The sequence below is a fragment of the Rattus norvegicus genome, chromosome 1 (assembly GCF_036323735.1).
Source record: "Rattus norvegicus strain BN/NHsdMcwi chromosome 1, GRCr8, whole genome shotgun sequence".
Classification (NCBI taxonomy): domain Eukaryota; kingdom Metazoa; phylum Chordata; class Mammalia; order Rodentia; family Muridae; genus Rattus; species Rattus norvegicus.
Genome location: NC_086019.1, coordinates 75,180,850 through 75,188,144, shown reverse-complemented (window position 1 = coordinate 75,188,144; position 7,295 = coordinate 75,180,850).

The window sequence follows — 7,295 nt, the reverse complement described above, 5'->3', positions numbered from 1 at the left end:
TCAAAGATATTCTTGCTAAAATGACTTCCTTATAATGACCTTTCTTTTCCCCACACAAGTTTCTTAGCACTCAACAAAATGTTAAGTATCTTTAATTAATGCTTTAGAACTGCTTAACAAGAGTTTTGCCTTTTGTTGGATTATTGGAGCTACAGTGTAGGTCCAGGCAATAATGATTTTGAGGAAATGGTTTTTGGGGAAATTTTATTTGGCTATGCATGATAAGCCTTCAGCAGAGGGTCATAGACTGGATATCCAGATAATGGAAATTGCTGCTGTTTTGTGTTTTCTATTAAAGAATAATGTAGTCATTTTCCAAATCTACTTACTGCTAGTTTCAAATGTTAATGCACAGATAGTTCTTCCCCACTCTCTCTCTTTGTGTGTGTGTGTGTGTGTGTGTGTGTGTGTGTGTGTGTGTGTGTGTGTGTGTGTGTACATGAGCATAGATACCTGCAAAGGCCACAAGTAGACCTCAGATCCCTCCAAGTTCCAGTTTCAGGCAATCATAATTTGAAATAAATCAATATTTGAAACTTGAACTTAATGTTCAAGAAAGTATGAGCTTAACTGCTGGGTCACCTCTAAACTCTCATCTGTCTTGACTTAGAAAGGTGATAGAATTACTGAGAAAAGGCTGATATGACTTGATTCTTAGTCCTACTAGCAATCTAATTCAGACTTTTTCTCTTCTGTTTCTGGATGAAAGCATTTAAAAAGCACATTTTTACATTTTATTATTTATTTGAGGATTTCATACCATGTGTTTTGATCATATTCATCCTCCCTCCCCCCCCCTTAACTCTTCCCAGAACCATCCTCCTTTTTCACTAACTTTGTGTCATCTCTATCTTTCCCACTGATGCTAATATGTGTTATTCAAGCATTATTGGAAATGTGGTCTACCAGAGTGTGGCAAGGGGCTGTACTTAAGAAAATTGACCCTTTCTTCCGGCAGCTAACAATTACAGCTCCTTAAATAGGGATGGAATTTCATGCCCAACACCTCTCCATGCTCAGATTTCATTTTAATTTGGCTTACATAGGTGTTATGCATGTGAAAAGCAGATTTTTATAGAAATTACTCATCTCTTCTACCTAACAATACAAATAAGAGCAAATACACTTTTAAATTCCAACCCAATTTATTGCGTTCTCCATAAATTCGAGGAGTAACCTTGTCATAAGACAAATGGAGGACTTTGAATCACCATTCATATATATTTAACCAAGTCCTTAAATGACATAACATTGAGATTTTTCTGTTATGTAGACGATATTATATCTTCAAGTTGTCAGCATTGTTGGTCTGGCCCTATAGCTACTTGTATGTGCCTATCAGCATAGATAGAGTGGAAAAAATATCCATTTTTAAATGTATATATGCACATGTGAATGTATCCCTGCATGGCTGCATTAAAGCAAAAGTAAATATGAAATATATATGCATGAATTTGTACCATTTTAGTGATGTTTTAAAATGTTTAAATGGGGGTCAATATGATGGCTCAGTGGTGAAGTATTCTTGCCACTAAGACGGATCACCTCAGCTCCCTGTCTGGCACATTCTCTTGGTAAAAGGAGAAAATTGCCTCCCCTAAGTAGGCCTCTGACCACACACAAAAATACACACATTTATAAAAAAACAAGTTCATGTACTCAGGTATGGTCTGACATATCTGTGATGCCAATACTCTGGAGAAAGGCACACAGCTCAGGACTTTAAGGTTATCCTTGACTGCATAAGGAGTTTAAGGCTAGGGTAGTCTACATGAGACCCTGTCTCAGGGTAAATCCCAACTTAGGGGAGGGAGGCATGAATTACCTCCTCTAGTTTAGGATCTATTGGCAACTGATAGTTTCTGAGAGAGTGTCAAATTTCTTTAAAGGTGTGGGCAATTGTGAGGTAAAAGAACAATCATCCAAGAGTTTGGGGAAACAGCAGAAATGGTACTTAAGGCTATTCAAAAACTGGACATAGTTTAGTGCCAAAGTGTTGGGTGACCCCAATTGTAGAGAGACATGAACTAGTTCTACTCACCCCAGAGAGAGGGACCAATGACACAACAAGGAATGTACCACCTGAGTCCAATACGGGTGAGCCAGTGATTTTATTGGGGTTACTCAGAGAAACAGAAATGATGCAAAGTCTGATATATCTCAAAGCCTACCCCAGTAGGGGTGAGAGCTCACATCCCAAAGCTAGCAACCTGGATCTCTCATTGCCCAGACTGCAGGAAGCTGTAGAGGTTGGAATGTCCTTTCCAAACAGTCAGCTGGTCTTTATTTCAACTAGGCAGTTCTGCTGGTGTCTACCTCCGAGTTGTCATGCTCTCTGATGGTTGTGGGTTGGGAGTCAGGGGCTGGACTCTGCATAGTCTTTATTGTTACTCTTCAAAAGGGACAGAGGACACTAATGTATCTGGTCCTTCTGGAGCTATTTTGAGTCACTTACTTTCTTTCTTAAGGAGCTGCAACTGGGTGGAGTGTTTCAGCTTCCCCATAGAACACTCTTCTTGTGTCACTTCCTTGAAAAATCCTGTCCTAAAAGATCTCTTGTTTTAAGCTCACTTTCACATCCGGTGCTTCAGGAAGTTTCTCTCTAAGGTAACAGATTTTCAGTCTTTGAGAAAACTGCCTCACAGCAGTATTGCAGGGAAAGCTGGGTCTATGATGAGTTGTGGGAGATCAATATGATCAAAACACATTGTAAGAAAATATTCAAAGAAGTAATAAATGAGAATAATGTTTCTATATGTATTAACCCTTTTTTAAACCTGGCATGTAGAATACAGACACTAAATTTTCATATCTATTTCCCAAAGTGTTTAGGTTTTTTTTCTTTTCTCATTTGGTTTTGGTTGTTTGTGTGTTGTTTGTTTGTTTTTGTTTGTTTGTTGCTGTTGTATGTTTACAAGACAAGTTTTACTTCTGTAACAACCCTCACTTTCTTGGCACTTACTTTCTAGACTAAGCTGACCTCAAACTCATAGACAGCCCCCTTGTTGGATCTACGTGATGAAATCTGACAAAATAACAGCATGTGACTGGTCTCCTGAAGGACGTTTACTAATGTGAGGGGTTTGGAGCACAGAGGCTGCATATCTGTGGAGGAAGGAAAGAAAGAGTGGTGTGAGGAGAAGCACAGCTTTTATTAGGAATGTGATGCCTGTACAGGAAGACATGAAATGCTAACTGACAATGAAAATGTGTCACCTCTGTGCAGCTGGTGATGACTAGTTCTGTTGTCACAGGTTCCTTTGGCCTGACCATGGAGTTGCCTGATGATCCTATTAATATCATGCACCTTGGCCTGGCCATGGAGGTGACTAATGACCATGTTGTTGATGGGAACCTTCAGTTGGCCATGGAAGTGCTTTATTGCCAACACTCCTGCCTCTGCCTTCTAAGTGCTGTGTGTTTGGAAAAGAATCAGCTCAGGACCCTCAGTACCAAGTTCTCAGCACGAGAGAGATTTATTTGCTCCCTTGGGGAAATGAAGTGAAGTGAAGAAGGAAGTGAAGAAGATAAAACTATAGAAATAGAGCTTGAATGAGAAAAGAAGAGGGGGGAGGTATATTTGTCCCAAGGACAGGGGTTGTGGGGAGACAAAGGACTGCCTCTGCATAGAGAGAAGACAGAAGTGGTCCATAGGCAAATGCCATTTTATAAAGGTAAAATGGAATAAAACCTGGTGGTAGGGTGAAGTGATTACTTTTATCTGGGCACATTAATAAGGTAAGCCAAGGGGGCAGGTTGATTGTTCTACTTAAATACTTTAATAATTGGACCTCCATAGTCAGGCTGAGCAGGAGGAAGTAGTCAAATCAAAGGACTAAATCTTGGTACATAGCTTTGAGAATGTAACCTAATGGTTTTAAACAAGGCAGAGAGAATAGGGGAGAAGGGCAAGGCCTGCCAGAGTCATGCTTGCCATGCTCACCATCCTCCAGCTGCCCAGACTCCTTCCATTCCTACATTTTTGTTTTGCTGAGTGTTGGGGCAGTGGCCTTCGGTCTCTCTGGCTGATACTTGCTGACATTGGGGCATTGTTGTAAGGAGACCCAAGGAATCTGTCTTGTTTGTCAAAGCCAAGAAGAGTAGACTGTGTCAGTTGGTGTTCAGGTTCTGTGGAACCATCTGATACTAGGGCAATGTAATCGGTGAAGCATGTAGATTCTAATGAACCAGGATGTCATTTCCAATAAAATAGCTGGGTGTGGCCCTGTATTTGTAAGAGCAGTCTGGAGTTGATTAGAAATCTGTTGGGACAAATATCCTAAGGACAGAGGTGAAGTTAAGGAGTTAATTTAAAAATGTTCATAGATGTTCATTTGAGACTATATGGTTCATGGCCCTTGTAGCTGGGAAGAGGAGTCCAAAGAGCAGGGAAAGGGGAAAGGAGCATGGCAAAGGAGAGAGCCCACCCTTCTGAATAGGCAGCAAAATTTAGATTGGTTGTATAGATTATTTGGTAAACAACTGTCATCTTAAAACAGGTCTGGTTGTATTGGAGAGAATTCAGTTTCAGAGGCATTTGTTACCTCCAGACAGTCTTTCTTTTGGTATCCATGTAGTTCATTTCTGATATTAAAATATGTTAGGAACAGGAATAGTTAAGAAGGCTCTTGACAAACAGAGGGACAGTCTGCAAAATATTTTTGCATTTACTGTGTAAACATTGAGAGAATTTGCTTTTGATTCCTTGTTAATGTTCTGGCTTACTAAGGATGAAGACAGAAGAAAACAGAGCCACAGCATGATGAATTTAGTCTTCTCTGGAGCAAGGGATTAGCCTCTCAAGGACTGAACCCTAAGAGATTCCTATAAACTCTTTATATTGTTATACAATAAGGCATCTTTCACAAGTAAGTTTCTGCATACCAAAACTTCAAATCTGATCTAGGGGTTGTCTTGAAAGACCCATCACCAAGCAGTTCTCAGCCAGAGGAGATATCCTGGTTTGCCAGGCCTGATGCCAGACTAAGTTATGCAAAGGCTCTGAAACTTCTTCAAAAGAATGAGTAACTCTATAAAAGTTAAGATAACAAAAAAAAAAGTTGAGGTAACAATCACTCTTTAAAGGCTTCTTCAAGCATAGCCATCATTCCATATTCAAAGCCAGGTACAAGGGTTCTCCAAAATGCTGCTATGATCAAGAAATATGGACAACCATCTACTATCATTCCTATGCACATCATAGCTATGATGTACATATTCCCTAAGTGTCCATCAGCTGATAAAAGAGTAATGAAAATGTTGCATAATTACATGCTAGAATATTTTCACCTGTTAAGCAAAATTAGGACATTCATAGTTAAACTGATTGAGCTGAAAACACTCTGAGTCTGGTAATGAGATGAAGGAAAACAACTTTTGCCATTTTTCTTTCATTTGTGGATGGCAGCTTTGGTTCTTTGGATGTATGCTTAGTGTAGAATAACGTTAGTAGTCATAAATTCTCTAAGAGACAATATGGTGACAGGTTTTCAAAAGAGTAGAGAAAATATACTATGGTTAAAATATTAAAGGAAATAATGGGAAATAGGGAATTTGGGTGCAGTGAGAGGTTAAGGTAGAGGAGGGACTACAAAGATTGATAACAAACACTAGTAGTGTTTTGAAACATGATATAGATACTTGCTTCTATGGAAATTACCAGCATATTTTCATTAACATATGCATATTAAAGTATTACAGAGCAATAGTCATAAAACCTGTATAGTATAGGTACAGAGACAGGCAGATATATCAATGGAATAGAATTGAAGACATATAAATGAATCCATACACCTAAGGTCACTTGATCTTTGACAAAGGAGCTAAACCCATCTAATGGAAAAAAGATAGGATTTTCAACAAATGGTGCTGGTTCAACTGGAGGTCAGCATGTAGAAGAATGCAAATCGATCCATTCTTAGCCCCCTAAACAAAGCTGAGGTCCAAGTGGATCAAGGACCTCCACATCAAACCAGATACACTCAAACTAATAGAAGAAAAAGTGGTGAAGAGTCTCAAACACATGGGCACTGGGAAAAAATTCCTGAACAAAACACTTAGATCTTATGCTGTAAGATCAAGAATCAGCAAATGGGACCTCATAAAACTGCAAAGGACAAAGGCAAAGGTCACTGTCATTAGGACAAAATGACAACAAACAGATTGAGAAAAGATCTTTACCAATCCTACATCTGATAGAGGGCTAATATCCAAAATATACAAAGAATTCAAGAAGGTAGACTCCAGAGAATCAAATAAGCCTACTAAAAAATGGGGTACAGAGATAAACAGAAGATTCTCAGCTGAGGAATTTTGAAAGGCTGAGAAGCACTAAAAGAAATGTTCAACATCCTTAGTCATCAGGAAAATGCAAATCAGAACAACCCTGAGATTCCACCTCACACCAGTCAGGATCGCTAAGATCAAAAACTCCAGTGATGGGGTTGGGGATTTAGCTCAGTGGTAGAGCACTTGCCTAGCAAGCACAAGGCCCTGGGTTCGGTCCCCAGCTCCAGAAAAAAAAAAAAAAAACTCTGGTGACAGCAGATGCTGGCCAGGATGTGGAGAAAGAGAAACTCTCCTCCATTTTTGGTGGGATTGCAAACTGGTACAACCACTCTGAAAATCAGTCTGGAGGTTCCTTAGAAAATTGGATATTCCCCTACCTGAGGACCCAGCTATACATCTCCTGGGCATATACCCAAAATATGCTCCAACATACAACAAAGACACATGCTCCACTATGTTCATAGCAGTCTCATTTATAATAGCCAGAAGCTGTAAAGAATCCAGATGACCTTCAACACAGGAATGGATATAGAAAATGTGGTACAGCTACACAATGGAGTACTACTCAGCAATCAAAAATAACGACTTCATGAAGTTCAGAGGCAAATGGAATGAACTAGAAAATATCATCCTGAGTGAGGTAACCCAATCACAGAAAAACACACATGGAATGTACTCACTGATAAGTGGATATTAGCCCAAAAGCTCGAATTACACAAGATGCAATCCACAGACCACAGGAAGTTCAAGAAGAAAGATGACCAAAATGCACATGCTTCCACTCCTTCTTAAAAGGAGGAATAAAAGTATCCATAGGAGGGGATATGGAGGCAAAGTTTAGAGCAGAAAGTGAAGGAACAGCCATTCAGAGCCTGCCCCACATGTGGCAGATGGATATATATATATATATATATATATATATATATATATATATATATATTACTGAGAGACACAACCAGAGCATGTCAAATACAGAGGTGAATGCTAGCAGCAAACCACTGAACTGA